Here is an 18,290-nt window from a genome sequence, read left to right as displayed (position 1 = left end):
AGTCTGAACAAGTGGTCAAGCAGAGCTGGGTTGTCACCGATGGAGCTGCAGAGCTGCGCCGAGGAAGTCACCGCCATCGCTTGGGGCGGCCGAATCCGCTACCTCCATCTTGCCTTCGGTGGTAGCAGCTGCTGGCGATATGTAGTGGGGCTAAGAGAAGGGAACAAGAACGTGGGGGCCATCGTCAGAGGATGTGAGCTGCTCGCTTCGACGACCTCTGCTCGGGATTCCTCCTATGGGATAGATGCGGAATGTGGAATTACTACTCTGCCCTAAGTCTTAAAAACGATGTGGAGGCATTCTGTGAGCAGAGGTACGGTACCCGCTGATACCAAACCTTCTCATCCGTTCGATATTGCGAGATTGACGGCTGTAATTTGGAACCTCCATCTCTCAAGGATAGTAAAAACTCTACATATATAACTTGGCTGCATGGAGCTAACAGAGAATGGAGTCCCTGGGCATCTTGTTGTTGGTGTAGTAGGCCGGGTGATACGTCCGAAAGAGGGCTGGGTGGTGCATATTCGGCGTGGAGGCCGTCCCGCTCCAGCCTCTCCCACTCCCACACATTCTTCTCACAGTCCACGATGGGGTAGCGATGGGAGTCTTCTCCTTGGTCGATAGCCGGGAGGCGGCGGAGGCTCCAACAACTTCTCATGGTGATGGTCTGGAGAGCCAGTGCGGGGGAAGTCATGCAGCAGTGCAGGTAGATCCTCTTCAATGATGGAAAAAAAACTTGACCTCGCCTAGTAAATCTTGCCGTTTCCATTCCGGCAAGTCGTCCAAAGGGAAGATGCGCTTGAGATCACCGCAGGAGACGACATGCAGGATCTACTGTCTTGGCATTTCATTGTATTTTGATAGGGGGAGCATAACCTTGAGCCTTGGGCAGAAGCATGTCTATGCGCCATAGCGTTCTGAAGTTGTTCAGATCGTTCTCATAAATGATTCCTTCGCTCCAAATGAAGGTGGCTATGAGTGTGAGGAGATGAGCCGCCGGAATGGTCTCTAGCCTCTGAAAAATCTGGGAACACCCGCTACTGAAAGAGGCAAAGACTGCTTCCAACTTAGGAAATCTCTCCATGCGGAACCATTTTAATTTCCACAAACGTATCATGCTAGCTGATGACTCAGGAAATATGGGATTAATCACAAAGGTCGTCATGGAAGAGTTATTATGCACATGGAAGGAATCAGTACGGTCCGTTAAGGCCTTGTTCAGTTCCTTGGGATTTAATCCCCAAGTGGAATATATCTAGGGAGGGATTGAGTGAATCCCTCCCATGTCACTCAATCCCTATGTGAGTTGGAATCCCTTGCTCTCTCCTATTCCCTCTCTTAAACCCCATGTTCATTTTAGCCAGGGATTTTAGCTATCAAAATATGATAAATCCCGTGACTGCTCCTCCGAGCAGACATGCTTTTGTTCTATCAACCGGCTGTAATCAGGCCTGAATTACGTCAAAGCTTTCATTTGCAATGGCTGTAACGAGCATCTAATCTAAGCAGCAACGCTTCAAAGCTTGCCGGGACAGTGTTGCAGATTAGAAGCACAGGAAAAGAAAAAAAATGATGTCCACAGTATCAAATATCACACATTTCACTGTGTGGGAGCACTCAGTTTAAACACATTCTTTATAACTCAGATACATCATAAACTAAACAGGTTTATGAGTGGAATGAGGTGAGCAGCATGAGACACTATTATAATGCCCATCATGCTATCTGAAGCAATAAATCTTCAGGAACTTCAGAAAATTGCTACCATTAAATAAATTATCTGGAATTTCCCTACCAGTCGATTTCAAGGAACCTACAAAGCACAATGAGTAAACATCAGCTTTCCTATCTCACAAACAGATAAAAGATCTAGAAAGATAAGCACAAAAGAATCACTAAACTATAGAAATTAATCTTAAGAAGATTCAAGTTATGAATCATATTTAAAGATTGATGGCAAAATGAGAGGAACAATAAGGATCTTTTTTTTTCTTAGAATCGGATCCTCTGACTTCGGCCTTCCCTGACGTCACTCATCCTCTGACTTCGGCCTTCCCTGACGTTACTCTGCAGTCACCCTGATCTGCCGTCCAGCAGCAATCCAACGACTCGCTTCCAGATGCCTCGCGTGGTGCACCCTGCCCGGCGCTGGCTCGGCTCTCCTGCCGAAGGCTCGACTTGCTCGCTGTTTTGGGGAGAGCAGGACGCATGAACGGCGAGAGCTGCGCCCGACACTGGGAATTGCATCTCTAAATAACAGATCATTTTGTGCATCTCTGAACTTGCAACAATCAGCATTACTTTTTATTCAATCCCAAGAAAATTTACAACAGAATGTCAATCTGTATATTTTTATTCAATCCCAAGAAAATTTACAACAGAATGTCAATCTGTATACAGGTTCAAACGAAAAAGAAAAATGAAACGAAGCTGGAAACGCTAGTGTTACAATCATGGTGTAGTCATAACATAAAACGTGAACAGCTACCAAAGCAGAACTAGAATTCTACGATGTCTGAAGTCAGCTGCCCCTCCTACTTAAAGATGCTGATCCATGACACCATCTTGTCCAGAATCATCTATAACAAAAATCTGTCCCTTGTTTACTACTCGGTCGACGAATTTTGCAAAGTCGGGATAGTTCTGAATCTTCTGATCAATTTAGGATTCTTGCAACATTTCTTCGGTGGAAGTCAAAAAAATATGAGTGCGGTACATTTCCTGTGATTGAGAAAGTCACAAAAATATGAGTGCAGTCATACAGTTTGATGCAGAGAAAACTACAGGTCACAAGTAGAAGCAAAAAAACGTAGGCAGTCAATCTGAAATGATTCAGTAAGCAGTACATTGCTGCAAACAGGGCAAAAGGTCAGCGTCCTGAGCTTGGCGAGCGCGTCGGCCACCGCGGCCACGAGGCACCTGAGCCTGCGCAGCTGCGCCGCCGCCTCCTCCCTCCCTCGCTCCAGCAGCCGCCATAGCCCACTCGCCCGCGGGAGCCCGCCCGCCGCCGATGGAGCCGCCGCCTGGCCTCGCCTTCAGCCCCTGACCTACTGCGCGCCGCTCCGCCCTCCCTCGTTCCAGCCACTGCCCGATCCCTGCTCACCCACGGGAGCTCGCCCGCCGCCATGAAGGAATCGGATCCGTGTGCCCGCCACTGCCGCCTCCGCCGTCGCGGACGCAGCAAGCAGTAAGCAGGAGAAGAGGACAGGGGAAGGGGAAGCGAGCCGTCACCCAGGAGCCGTGAGCGACTTCTGTCAAAAAAACATGAGCAAGCCGAGCCAGCGCCGAGCAAGGAGGCAGGAGCACCACGCGAGGCATCTGGGAGCGAGTCGTTGGATTGCTGCTGGATGGCAGATCAGGGTGACTGCAGAGTAACGTCAGGGAAGGCCGAAGCCAGAGGATCCGATTCCTTTTTCTTAAAGAGTGCACAGTGCAACAGGACTAAACCCCTTCATAGCATCCAATTCATTACATGGCGGTAGCACTTACCAAATTTAGTTGTCAAATTTAGTTAAAGATGATCTTTTATTAGTTAGCACGGAGCATGTTCAGTTCTGTGCATGTTCAGAATTCAGAAATCTGAGAACTTGTATGTTCTCCATGCTTTTTTATACAAATTTAACCGTATGTTGAAAGCAAAATAGTAACTAGTTCAGAAAAGTAGATTTAATGTACAAAATCTACTTTCCGGATGTTTCTGAACATGTGCTTGCATAGCATCAATCAGAAAAATTGAACGCATCTCCGTGTTGTATTTTGTCTTATTTCTAGCTGTGCTCGCAAATTTGCTATAGTTGCAAATTCAAATTTCCTTGATGTAGCAATTAAAATTTGTGCCCACAAATTTGGCTATAACTGTGCATGCATAGCACCTATTTTTAGTTTGAGTCATAGCACCTAGTTTTCAACATATTTAACAGTTCAGAATTAACTCTGAACCAGTGACAGTTTTCTGAACCTAGTAGTTTGCTACCCATATTTGTATGCAATCATATCGTCCTGATCACAATATCCTTTTTATTTTGTTTGGCAGGAACACTTCTTTAAAAGAAAAAAAAGTATGAAAAACCACTACATCCTTTTTATACAGTAAGACCACTACATACTTCAAAACAATGTATGAAAAAGCAGCCTCACAGGATGACATCTATGGTGAGAAAGAAGATCCAGAAATTTTGGTCTACATTACACCACTTCTTTTATTTTTTATATTTACATCACAAAATATAGAAAAACAACTTAAAGCAAAGGGAATAAATAGATCTAGTACCTCTTGGAGAGGGTACAGGGTCCCAGGAAGGAGGAGGTTGGTCTTCTCCAACTCTAATTGGTGCACGTGCAATCTACAAAACAAGCACAATTTACACACATCACTGACAATTCAAATTCAGCATCCAAGATTATATATCCAAAAATTTGGGTACTGATAAAGAGAGGAATATATCTCTACTTAATATATCCACCAACGAAAGGTAATCCAGATCCTAGTGCAATCAATAATGTACAAGCAAGAAATGCAAAAAAATTTTCACATATGTAAGGTTCACCACTAAAGTATCATCATTGTTCCTTGTATCAACTAAACACCGTGACATTCTGAAGTTTGAGCAAGAGCTAGCTATAGATAAACACAGAGGATCCTAATCCAGTACAAATCTGATTGATTAATCAAATATATATCACAATAAACTAATGACTAATAAAAACAACTCTTATTAGCACTTCAGTGCTCCTTCTGATCAGCCCCTGGACGGATATATGTATGCTAGTTTCACTTTGATGCTATTAAGCTTCCTGTCTTTCTTGACACCTTATTACCAGCAAATAAAAAAGAAAATCTCTGCACTGCAACTCTGCAACTATATCTACATGACTCTGAATTTCTTCAGATTTTGCAATCTTGAGAAGAATCAAGTTCGAACCCTGCAACTTTGGAAAGTAAAAGAAAGAAGGAACTCCTCTGTACTGCACCTGCAACTACATGACTCTGAATTCCTTCAGATTTCGCAAACCTGGAACTGCAACTACATCTACATGACTCTGGAATCTGGATTTCATCAGGCTTTTGACGAGTCTTGCAGAGATGCGATGATCATGGCGCTGACTTTCTGAACCTTATTTCGCAGGGTTGTCGGGGCGCACGGTGCTGAGGGAGCAGTACCTAGCGTGGAACAAGATCAGCGACGAGGGGCTGCACTGGCTGCTGAAGCCGACATGGAGGGTGCCGACACTTTGAAGGCTACGGGCCAAGAACCAAGAACCCTCTCCTCCTCCTCTCCTCTCCTCTCCTTTCCGGCATCCAAGAACCCTCCTGTGTCCCGGCCATGCCACCGCCGGAGCAGGACAAGGACAAGGCGCTGCCGAAGCCGAAGCTACCCAAGCCCAAGCCCAAGCCCAAGCCGGAGCCGGAGATGAGCACGTGGTCAGCGTCGGCGTCGGCGCCAGAGCACGACCAGACGGCCGGCCCCTACGGCACGGTGCGTCGACGACGGGAAAGGGAGAAGAGAAGGAAACCCTAACCCTAAATTTGAAAGAGAAGGGGAGAGGGGAAAAGGAAGCATGCTCACCGGAGAGAAGGTGGCGGCCGGAGGAGAGAACCATGCCGTCGCCGTTGCCGTCGCCTCCAGGTCGCGCCGCACGCCACCCCTACCGTCGCGTTTGTGTGTTCATTGCGCCGCCGCTCCTCTCGAGGAATTTTTCCGCTCCTCTCGAGTAGGTGATTTTTTCCTGGGCCTACAGAACAGGGAAACCCCGTGGTGGGCTGGGCTAAAATCCACGCTAGGGCTTAACCGAACGCACAATTTCGCATGGGCCGGCATTGTTTCCTCGCCTCATGAGCAGCACAGAGCCCCGTCAATCATCATCATCAATAATAGTGTACCAATACAACTATTAGTACCAGTGTTCGCCATCGTTAAGGCCCCAACAGCAACAGATGATGCTTGTTCTTCATAGTAATAGTAGCAGTACTCATGATCATCTGCAGTCTCCATCTTCTTCCTGCTGCTGCTTCCTGATCCTTTAACTGTGCGACATGAAACTGCAGCAGCATGTACAAATCTAAATAGAAGCTCCTGAGAATGATCAGCTCGGAAGGTGCTCACCTAGTGAACCTCGCATCTCCTGTCACAACAATTGCATCGTACTTGCTCCTCCTGTCATAATGCTGGTGGCTGCAGGAGGAAGAATCACAAACTCCATTGGTGCCAATGCGTACGTAGCACCTACAGTTTCTTGTTAGTTGCCCACCATAGTACGGAACGCATCTGCTTGCAGCCCATCAGAAAGACACGCTTTCAGGTAAAAAAAAAATAAAGAAAGAAAGACACGCTTCAGTTTTGGCACCTCAACAGCACTAAGATCAAGATATTTTATTGATGTACATGACAGATCCAACCTTGCTTATGGTTTGCTGTTCTCGGGAATGTTAATTCCTCAAGGCATGGAAATTTTCCCTTCAATTTGAAGTTCTCCAAATGCTTTCAACCTTCTAAAGAGACTGTAAAAGAAAAACTTGTAATAACAATGTTTAAGAACTGCTGTTCAGAATGACCTATCATGCTGGCATTGATCATTACTTGGCTTAATGCCAACATTCAGTTCATTGACTATAGCTCCTTAAATACTAGTACAACTCATAATCATAGTATATGCAAATCAACAAATTTCATATTAATTGTCTAGGGTTCAGGTCTATGATCAAAAGATGATTAAAATAACAATTAAATAATGCGGCAATCATGCTTATTTGGCATTAGATATTTTCCTACTGTATGTGCTTGATATGCAGATATGCAAGAGCCTATATCAGCAATGAGGAAAAGCTAGTAATATATCATATCATGAATATATCATCATATTCATTACCAAAGTGAAAAAGTTGACAATATAGTCAGAGTATACAGTTTGGCATATAGTAGATGAAGATTTCTCCTTAGAACCAATATTTATTTTCTGAGGTAGATCAAATATTTGCAACAGAATATATTGTTGCCTACGAGGAGGCTTCCCAGTAAAAAGCTTGGGAATTTTTCAATTTTGTAGACCAAACCAGTCCTATACAACAGAGTTGACAACTCAAAAGAAAAAAAAACAGTGCTAAACTGAGTAGGAACAGGATAAAATCTTCCTAACACCATAGTCACCGGCACAGTTAGGATTGGTGAATGTTACGGATAGCCGCATTTATACTTTTACAGTCAAAATCCATGATATTCATCCAGTTCTCAAAATCTCCAATTTCCTATAACATAATTAAACAACAGATGTTTCAGCAACAAGAAATGGCATATGATCAACTAAGGAAGCTGTAAAAATTGTCTAGCACTATTGAATTTATTAGCAGTGCTACACATGGATACTTTTGGGGAAAATGAACTACACCTAAATAACTGCAATCTATCCAATGTCGTCTCATTTTCCAAGAATTGGTGATAACAGGATATGCATTTCGTGGTCTTGTGACTTCAGTATCTACGAACTGGAGAAAAGCATCTAAAAAGGAGATGAAGAGAAGGTAAGTGAACCTTCAAGACAGTTGATTGCATTGGTGGCAGCAAGCCACTGGTCAGTCTGCTTCCTGTACCACGCGATTGTAGCAAGAAGCGCGCGGGCTTCAAGCTCTATGCGCTTCTCGTTGATGTAGAGCTCCTGCACTCCGCCGTCAACCGTGGCCACGAGAAGATCTGCAACCCGCGCCACACTCCTCACAGCATCCATCTTTGCTCTCTCTGTATGCGTTGACGTGGAACAAAAGGTCATTTGAGAAATCAAAGGTGGAAATTTCATTAAAAAAAATTGGTTTTTGGCAAAATCAATAGTAGGGGGTCGAAGGGGTTACCAGTTTGCTTGCGCTGACGGAGGGATTCGTGGTGGTGGCGTTGCATGATCTGGAGCAGCGCCACTTCAAGTTGCCCGCCTGCCGGGTGCCAGGATTCAATGTTTTCAGCCTTTGGTATCATCACGTAAGACTTTTCGCAGGTGTGGTTCGCTAAAGTATGTACCAGAAGAACTTTAAGTGCCAGAATTTGATGTTTTCAGCCTTCAGAATCAGCTTTGTACTGAAGGTATCATCACATGAGAGTTTTTGCAGGTGTGCTTCGCTAAAGTATGTACCAGAGGAAGTTTAAGCGTTAGCATCATAATGCAGATGTAGACGGAAATTAATAGCAATTACAGACAACGCTGGGCTTCATGAATGACATGGGAACGGGAGACAAGTGCGGGGCAGCCAGAATTAGCATAGCATAAACAAAAACATAGATGGAGGGCGAGAAAATTTGATAGGAATAGAACCACAAGAATTCTTACTTCTTTACCACTAGATCCAGCACTCTGCCATGCGACCTCGCAAGAATCACGCGTGGCTATATCGCATCTATTCGATGCAACACCCTATGACACACAACGTCCACCGACAGAAATACGGCAATGAAAATTGGTCGGAGCAACCGCGACGGAGTGAGTCCTCCGCCGGCGCCGATCATGGCGCCCGAATCGTTCCAAAACCAATCCCCAACGACACACAGGCGCATGGTCGCACAGCATGCAGCACGCGCGATCCGTTCCAACCAAAGAGGAGACCGATCGATCGACTACCAAGTAACGCGGAGATAAATGGATGATGCCACACGGGGACGGATCAGATGACTCACATGCTCGCGACGGCCACCGGCGACGCGACCACGACGAAGATCCGGATTCCAACGGCAGAAAAAACTGCGGCGATCAGAGAGAGCGGGGAAAACAAAAACAGCGCGTGCTGTGATCAACAGAAGAAAAGAACAGGGGGATGGAGATGCTGTAGTTGGAGAGGATCGGTCGGATCCGGCAGGTAGGATTACCGGAGCGAGATGAGGGCGGCGGCGAGAATGGGATGGGGGGGTGGGGGGTGGGGGGGTGGAGGCAAGACGATAGGGATGAGGTGAGTATAGGAGTGAGGAGGGGAAGAGGATTCCGGACCCTTGGGTGGGCCGGGCCAGGCTTAGCTCTGTGGCGTGGAGATGGGCCGATTAGTTGGGCCTTGTGAGAGGTCAGGGTTGGCGCCAGAAGAGCCGAGGAATAAGTTCATCGGTTCCTTAACTTGTCAACGAATCCGATTTTCGTCCTTCAACCGCAAAACCAGATATTACAGGTCCCTCAACTATCAAAACCGGTGCAGATTAGGTCCCTCGGTGGTTTAGACGGCGGTTTTGCCTGATGTGGCGCCTATGTGGCTAATTTGACTCGGTCTCGATCTGACGTGGTACCGACGTGGCAATTCAATCAAAAATAATAATAAACCTTGTGGGACCCACATGTCAGTTTCACACAGAAATTAAAATGGTGGGGCCCACGCGGGCCCCACATGTCATTCTCAACCCCCTTCTTCCTCAATCCCCATCCCCTCTCATCAACTCTCTCTCCCCTCTCCTCTGAGGCATGGCTCTGGCGACTGCGGCGGCCGGTGGAGAGGAGTTGGGCGTCGGTGCTCATGCCACCGCCTCCTCCATTGACCTCGCCGTCACCGGCGACCTCTCGCCCAATCCGCCGCCATGCCTCCGGTGGTGACCCACTAGCCCTGCTCGCTCCCATCCCCCATGGCTTCCGAGCGCCCGATGCTCGATGCCCGATGCCTCGCTGCCGCCGTCGACGTTGTCGCTTCTCCCGCCGACGTAGCCGGAGCCACCCATCCGTGCCGAACGCCTCGCGTTCTCCCTCGAGGTGCCCGACCCCTTCCGCCGGGAGCCTGCAACGTCGGCCGTGTCACAGTGGGAGGTGGAGGAGGAGGAGGAGGAGGAGGAAGGGGGCAATGAGGAGGAGTCCCGCGCGGTTGTTGTCAGGGAGCCCTCCTCCACGGCGCGCAGCGGCCGGGCGAGGAGAGGCGGCCCTCCTCTGTACCGTACTTATCTACTTATCATCTACGTGTACCGTGTTTATCCCATCTGTTTTCCCCTTTATTTCTTTACAGCTGAACTAATTTCCTAATCTCAAAAGGCATGCAAAATTAGTTGAAACAGTGGCGGCGGCAACCCACTGATGAGCTCCGGCCCTCCGCGGATGGTGGACGAGCGCGCTTGGCTGGATGGTGGTGGAGCGAGCTGGAGAGAACGGCGGCCAGCCACCACGAGCTTGTTAGAATAATTGGGCTAGGCCCAACTTATCCTATTAAATCTCAAAGGCCCATAATAAGTGTTAAGGATAATAATACCACCTCAGCATTTAAGCGAGGAATATCTCAACCTAAATAGGGAGTTATTGGAGGCCCCCTGTTGACTGGTTGAGGTGAGGGTCAGAATGCCACACGCGCGCGCGCGCACGCCGGGCCGAGGCTGAGGGCGTGGGCGAGGCGTGGCGTGGCTGGCGGCGGCGTGCGTCACGTCGCTATTCTTTTGCAGCCACTAACCACGTTCCCACGACTCTCTCCGCAACAGCGCATCCAAGTTCCAACGACTGCCTCTCTCTCCTGAGCGATAAGGAGGCCGCAAGTCCGATCTGTGTGGGACACTTGCTTCTTTCCCGGTGTTAGTTCCTCCTCCTCCGTGCCAGTGCTGTTTCTCGCTTCCTCGCTTCTGATCTCTTGCGTGCACGAGAGATTGGAAGGAGCAGTGCCTCCGAAACCACATTCGCCTGAGATCTGCACCGGGTAGGCGGGTGATCAGGTTTTTGGGGAGTGCCTCTCGCACGACTGCTCGCCATGTCTGGAGTTCCCCCCGCCGCTGCTGGAGGAGATGGCACAGGTGGTGCGCCGCCAGGAGCTGGAGCCGGAGGTGGTGCGCCAGGAGCCGGTGCCACGAACAACAACATCAACGGAGGCAATTCTGCCTCACAATCCAGCGGAGGGCCATTCTCGGGGTATATCCTTCTTCTGTTCCCTTTGTTAGCGCTATCGCTTTACTGTCATGTGCGCTATGTTCCTGTTCCTGACCTTCATGATGCCTCAAGCATGTTATTGAGTTACTGTAATGTTCCTATTCCTAACATTCATGATGCGCATAGTATGCTACTGGTTATGTTAAGATCACCCTACACGCTTATGCCATGATTATTGCTTTAACATTTTGGATTAAAATATGCCGATTCATGACTATATTTTCAACAATCCAAAAACCTGATAGGTCATTTTCGGTAGTTGGCTTTGCTGCTGCACTGAAACCACATGCTTTTGATGGTTCTAACTATAAGAGATGGAAAGCACGTGCACTATTGTGGTTGACAGCGATGCAGTGCTTCTATGTTTCACGGGGCAAACGAAGTGAACCACCTCTTTCTCCTGAGGAAGAGGCTAAGTTCGAGGCTTCGGATTGCCTGTTCCGTGGAGCATTGATCAGTGTACTCGCTGACAACATAGTGGACGTGTACATGCACATGCCTTCCGGGAAGGACATGTGGGATGCGCTTGAGGCCAAGTTCGGAGTTTCTGACGCCGGCAGTGAGCTGTATGTCATGGAGCAGTTCTATGACTACAAGATGGTCAATGACCGTTCTGTAGTAGAACAAGCTCATGAGATTCAGATGCTGGCTAAGGAACTTGAGAACAACAACTGTGAGTTGCCGGACAAGTTTGTGGCGGGTGGCATTATTGCCAAATTGCCACCTTCTTGGTCGGACTTTGCCACTTCTCTAAAGCACAAGAGATAAGAGTTCAGTGTTTCTAATCTCATTGGCTCTTTGGGTGTTGAGGAGAAGGCGAGGGCAAAGGACGTCCGGGGCAAAAAGGTTGAGGGAGGTTCTAGTGCCAATATGGTACAGAAGAAGAACCCTCATGCATCCCACAACAACAAGAAAGTCAAGCCTGATGTCAAACCTAAGGCTGCAACCAACTTTAAGAAGAAAGGCAAGGGAAAGGCAAAGGGAGACTGCTTTGTGTGTGGCAAGTCTGGGCATTGGGCCAAGGACTGTCCTGAGCACAAAGACAGGAAGTCTGCCAACATGGTCATTAGCGAGGGCGGAGGAACATCGGGGTATGGTAAAATATTACCTACAGTTCTCTCTGTTTTTCACTCACCTGATTGGTGGGTGGACACTGGTGCTAATATTCATGTATGTGCTGACATTTCTCTGTTTTCTTCTTATCAGGTCGGGAGAGGTTCCTCCTTGTTGATGGGAAACGGGTCGCTTGCGGCTGTTCATGGTGTTGGTACGGTCGATTTGAAGTTTACTTTGGGAAAGACCGTGCAGCTGAAGAACGTGCAGCATGTCCCTTCAATAAAGAAGAATTTAGTTAGCGGCTCTCTATTGTGTAGAGAAGGTTTTAGACTTGTGTTTGAGTCCAATAAATGTGTCGTATCTAAATATGGGACTTTTGTTGGAAAAGGTTATGACAGCGGAGGCTTGTTCCGCTTTTCTTTGAATGACATGTGTAATAATCATAATGCTGTGAACCATATTAGCGAGAATGATGAGTCTAATGTGTGGCATTCGCGACTCTGTCATGTGAATTTCGGTTGTATGACGCGCTTAGCTAACATGAGTTTAATTCCAAAATTCACTTTGGTCAAAGGTTCCAAGTGCCATACTTGCGTTCAATCGAAACAACCTCGCAAGCCTCACAAGGCATCTGAGGTGAAGAATTTGGCACCTCTAGAACTTGTTCATTCCGATTTGTGCGAAATGAACGGCGTATTGACTAAAGGGGGAAAGAAATATTTCATGACACTGATAGATGATTGCACTAGATTTTGCTATGTATATCTATTGAAAACAAAGGATGAGGCATTGCATTACTTTAAAATCTATAAAGCTGAGGTAGAAAACCAACTTGAAAGGAAAATCAAACGGTTGAGGTCTGATAGAGGTGGGGAGTATTTTTCCAATGAGTTTGCATCCTTTTGCGAAAAGTTTGGAATTATTCATGAGAGGACGCCTCCCTATTCACCCCAATCAAATGGGGTGGACGAAAGAAAGAACCGTACTCTAACTGAGATGGTGAATGCCATGTTAGACATTGCGGGGCTTTCCAAGGAATGGTGGGGTGAGGCAGTTTTGACCGCCTGTCATGTCCTGAATAAAATTCCAATGAAGCATAAGGAAGTAACACCATTCGAGGAATGGGAAAGGAAGAAATTAAATCTCTCATACCTACGAACATGGGGCTGTTTGGCCAAGGTAAATGTACCTATAGGCAAAAAGCGGAAACTTGGACCAAATACTGTTGATTGTGTGTTCCTTGGTTATGCTATTCACAGTGTTGGTTATAGATTCTTAATAGTAAACTCTGGTGTACCCGACATGCATGTTGGAACAACTCTTGAGTCCAGAGATGCTACATTCTTTGAGAATGAATTTCCCATGAAACATACACCTAGCACTTCTAGTAAAGAAACTGTCATGCCCCATGAGCACTTTGCACCGATAGAACACAATGATCAAACGCCTGAGGAAAATCCTGAGGAGGACAACATTGTAGATACTCGCAAGAGTAAGAGACAAAGGGCTGCAAAATCCTTTGGAGATGACTACATTGTATACCTCGTGGATGACACCCCAAGAACCATAGAAGAGGCATATTCATCTCCTGACGCTGACTACTGGAAGGAAGCAGTACGCAGTGAAATGGACTCGATTATGTCTAATGGTACTTGGGAAGTCGTTGAGCGTCCATATGGGTGTAAGCCCGTAGGATGCAAATGGGTTTTCAAGAAAAAGCTTAGGCCTGATGGTACAATTGAAAAGTACAAGGCAAGGCTTGTGGCCAAGGGTTATACCCAAAAGGAAGGCGAGGACTTCTTCGACACATACTCACCAGTTGCTCGCTTGACCACGATTCGAGTACTACTTGCTCTGGCAGCCTCTCATGGTCTTCTCGTCCATCAGATGGACGTTAAGACAGCTTTCCTAAACGGAGAGATGGAGGAGAAGATCTATATGGATCAACTAGACGGGTATGTACTAGAAGGTCAGGAGGGAATGGTGTATAAGTTGTTGAAATCCTTGTATGGCCTCAAGCAAGCACCTAAGCAATGGCATGAGAAGTTTGACACCACGCTTACATCTGCAGACTTTGTTGTGAACGAAGCTGACAAATGTGTGTACTATCGCTATGGTGGGGGAGAAGGAGTGATCTTGTGCCTATATGTCGATGACATATTGATCTTTGGGACCAGCCTTAATGTGATTGAGGAGGTCAAGGACTATCTGTCTAAGAGTTTTGAAATGAAGGATTTGGGAGAGGCTGATGTTATTCTTAACATCAAACTACAAAGAGGAGATGAGGGTGGGATTACACTTGTGCAATCCCACTATGTGGACAAGGTTTTGAGTCGCTTTGGGTATAGTGACTGCAGGCCAGCTCCTACTCCTTATGATCCCAGTGTGCTATTAAGGAAAAACCGAAGAATAGCAAGGGATCAACTGAGATACTCTCAAATCATTGGTTCATTGATGTACTTGGCTAGTGCAACGAGGCCTGACATCTCATTTGCTGTAAGCAAGCTGAGCCGGTTTGTCTCAAATCCGGGAGATGATCATTGGCAGGCTCTGGAAAGAGTAATGCGCTATCTAAAGGGCACTATGAGCTATGGAATTCACTATACCGGGTATCCAAAAGTACTAGAAGGGTATAGTGACTCAAACTGGATATCTGATGCTGATGAGATAAAAGCCACAAGTGGATATGTGTTCACACTTGGAGGTGGCGCTGTTTCCTGAAAGTCTTGCAAGCAGACCATCTTAACGAGGTCATCAATGGAAGCAGAACTTGCAGCACTGGATACTGCGACAGTTGAGGCCGAGTGGTTTCGTGAACTCCTAATGGATTTGCTGGTGGTTGAAAAACCAGTGCCAGCTATCCTAATGAACTGTGATAATCAAACAGTGATTATTAAAGTGAACAGTTCAAAGGACAACATGAAGTCATCTAGGCACATCAAGAGAAGACTGAAATATGTCAGAAAGCAGAAAAACTCCGGAATGATAGCATTGGACTATGTCCAAACGGCTAGAAATCTGGCAGATCAGTTTACCAAGGGGCTACCACGTAATGTGATAGACAGTGTTTCGAGGGAAATGGGCTTGATACCCACCTAAGGTTGCACAATAGTGGAAACCTGTCCACTGTGATCGGAGATCCCGTGAATTTGGATGGCGAAACAAACTATTGTGTGACTGAGAGAAGAGACCCTTGAAAAGGGCTCATTTCCATGGTGTGCTTCTCTTCTTTCCTGCATGGTAGGATGGCTCATGCCTTAATGTGATCCGAGTGGCTTCTCCAAGCAGAGATGTTGACCTGCAGAACATCTCAGAAGGAACACACCTATATGAGTTCGACTGCTAGTCACAGTCTATGAGGTTTGGGCGATCTCTAGATACTCATGAAAGGCTTGGAGTTTGACTTATATGCTCCAAACAGAGGGGATGCGAACGGCAGTCCAGTACCAGTCAAGGTTCTGAGTGAAACCTGATCACACAAAACTGACAATTCAAGGCATAGTCCATTGTTCAGTTGTGGTCTGATGTAGCTCATTTCCTAGGTGGAAGTTCAACTTAACAGTCTCCACCAAAACCCTGGTATATCAAACAGGCACAACATTGAGAACATTTCTTATGAGCCTTGAAATTTGGTGGGGATTGTTAGAATAATTGGGCTAGGCCCAACTTATCCTATTAAATCTCAAAGGCCCATAATAAGTGTTAAGGATAATAATACCACCTCAGGATTTAAGCGAGGAATATCTCAACCTAAATAGGGAGTTATTGGAGGCCCCCTGTTGACTGGTTGAGGTGAGGGTCGGAATGCCACACGCGCGCGTGTGCGCCGGGCCGAGGGTGTGGGCGTGGCGTGGCTGGCGGCAGCGTGCGTGCGTCACATCGCTATTCTTTTGCAGCCACTAACCACGTTCCCACGACTCTCTCCGCAACAGCGCGTCCACTAACCACGTTCCCACGACTCTCTCCGCAACAGCGCGTCCACGTTCCAACGACTGCCTCTCTCTCCTGAGCGATAAGGAGGCCGCAAGTCCGATCTGTGTGGGACACTTGCTTCTTTCCCGGTGTTAGTTCCTCCTCCTCCGTGCCAGTGCTGTTTCTCGCTTCCTCGCTTCTGATCTCTTGCGCGCGAGAGATTGGAAGGAGCAGTGCCTCCGAAACCACATTCGCCTAAGATCTGCACCGGGTAGGCGAGTGATCAGGTTTTTGGGGAGTGCCTCTCGCACGACTGCTCGCCATGTCTGGAGTTCCCCCCGCCGCTGCTGGAGGAGATGGCACAGGTGGTGCGCCGCCAGGAGCTGGAGCCGGAGGTGGTGCGCCAGGAGCCGGTGCCGCGAACAACAACATCAGCGGAGGCAATTCTGCCTCACAATCCAGCGGAGGGCCATTCTCGGGATATATCCTTCTTCTGTTCCCTTTGTTAGCGCTATCGCTTTACTGTCATGTGCGCTATGTTCCTGTTCCTGACCTTCATGATGCCTCAAGCATGTTATTGAGTTACTGTAATGTTCCTGTTCCTGACATTCATGATGCGCATAGTATGCTACTGGTTATGTTAAGATCACCCTACACTGCTTATGCCATGATTATTGCTTTAATATTTTGGATTAAAATATGCCGATTCATGACTATATTTTCAACAGAGCTTGTGTGGAAAGAAGGCTCGTTTTGCTTCTTCTTCATCCAACCCCCGTTCTTGTCTTTCTCTTTGTTGCTTGATTGTCTTCCCCTGGAATCGACATCAAAAAGGAATTTTTCTCACAGTTTTCCCGTGACCACTTACTGTGATCAATAGGAAAGGAAAATGGCGCCTTCAACACGCGGAAGCGGCGAGCCTTCTCGGCGGCGTCCTTGTACGTGCGCCCGTGCTCCGGCATGCTTCGGCCGCCGTTGTCGTCGGAGCTCGGAGGCGGCGGGAGTGAGGAAGAAGAGGGAGAGCCGAGAGGGGAGAGGGAATGACATGTGGGGCCCACGTGGGCCCCACCATTTTTTTAGCTGACATGTGGGCCCGTGGTTTTTATTATTTTTCGAGATATAATTGTCACGTAAGCGCCACTTCAATGCCATGTCAGATTGAGACCGAGTCAAATTAGCCACGTAGGTGCCACGTCAGCCAAAACCGCCATCGAAACCACCGAGTGACCTAATCTGCACCGGTTTTGATAGTTGAGGGACCTGTTGTATCTGGTTTTGGTGTTGAAGGACGAAAATCGGATTCGTTGACAAGTTAAGGGACCTTAGATGAACTTATTCCAGGAGCCGAAAATGCTATTCGGCGGTCACGTGTCGCGTGCAGAGCGAGCGGCGGTCCGGCGGACGCCCGAGAGAACCGGAGGTGCGATTTTTCTGTTTTTTTTAAATGCAAAGGGATTAGCTAAAAGCTATCGAGTTTTTTTTAAAACTTTCAAATCTAACCATAGTATATAATTCCACTATAACTATACTATAATAATAATAATAATAATAATAATAATAATAATAATAATAATAATAACAACTTGTATATATATGTATTAAAATAATATATGCAACTTTATATCTAATTTATATAGAAATAAGAATGTAGTTATAGTGTAGTGTAACTATAATATAAATAGCATGTAACTAGAACGTAACTTAGATGTAACTTGAACAAATCTACCATAAACATGCGATGATGTGACTAGCTTGTGAAAAAAGAGTTTAGATCCGATAGTAAAATATCTCAAGTACAAATCTTAGCGCGGAATCAACGGCTAAAAAATTGACTGTTGACAGTTAGCTAGCAGTCGAGAGATTCTCTAGTGCAAAAATTAGGATGTGGATGTTATGATGTTGGACTTTGGCCTAAATTAGTACTTTGCTATAGCATGAGTAGGGAGTACCTATGTGATCTGCATTGTTCGTGTTAAATTAGTACTAGAGGCTGGGGCGCGCCAATGGCGCGCCGCCTGCATAAGATTTTTCTGTAATTCACTCTTTAAACCTTTTGTTACGTTATTTAAACCTTTTGTTACGTTAATTGTCTTTGGACCTACCTGTTGTGCATTTAGTAACAAATCTTAGTATAAATATGGCTTATCTGCTATACTAACATTTATCTTTCGCTAGTAAAATCACAATTGGCTATCTACACTTCTCGGGCATTATCTCTACTACTATAAAAATCAAAAATGTTTTTGCCAATATTTGATACATCATCCATATATAAGTCGGTTTTTAACTTCGTTTGCTTTTAGAAATCGTTCTCTTTTGGTAAAACATAAGGAATCATATAAGAAATTTGTTTAAAAAAACTCGCATGCTAACTTGAGACAACCGGACTCCTGACTGCAGCTCATGATTTTCTAAAAATATATAAAGCGAACTCCCACTGTGATTTTCATCTTAACTAAACCATATAACAA

At 46.4% G+C, this 18,290-nt stretch overlaps 2 long non-coding RNA genes across 3 annotated transcripts; both read right to left on the bottom strand.

The window, feature by feature from the left end:
• Positions 1–2,332: 2,332 nt before the first annotated feature.
• On the bottom strand, positions 2,333–7,147 carry LOC127757202 (uncharacterized). 2 transcript variants are annotated; one of them, XR_008013385.1, is made up of 4 exons: positions 6,398–7,147; positions 5,568–6,293; positions 4,271–4,343; positions 2,333–2,721 (listed from the first exon to the last, which is right to left on the bottom strand). It is a non-coding gene; the product is annotated as an uncharacterized LOC127757202 (long non-coding RNA). The 2 variants fall into 2 exon arrangements; XR_008013386.1 differs by having other exon boundaries at positions 5,568–6,266.
• Positions 7,148–7,875: 728 nt separating this feature from the next.
• LOC127757203 (uncharacterized) lies at positions 7,876–8,887 on the bottom strand. The gene is made up of 3 exons (XR_008013387.1): positions 8,655–8,887; positions 8,004–8,102; positions 7,876–7,918 (listed from the first exon to the last, which is right to left on the bottom strand). It is a non-coding gene; the product is annotated as an uncharacterized LOC127757203 (long non-coding RNA).
• Between the last annotated feature and the right edge of the window lie 9,403 nt (positions 8,888–18,290).

Source organism: Oryza glaberrima, chromosome 12, assembly GCF_000147395.1.
Source record: "Oryza glaberrima chromosome 12, OglaRS2, whole genome shotgun sequence".
Classification (NCBI taxonomy): Eukaryota; Viridiplantae; Streptophyta; class Magnoliopsida; order Poales; family Poaceae; genus Oryza; species Oryza glaberrima.
Note: the sequence above shows the minus strand (reverse complement) of the source record. Positions and strands in the feature narration are given on the sequence as shown.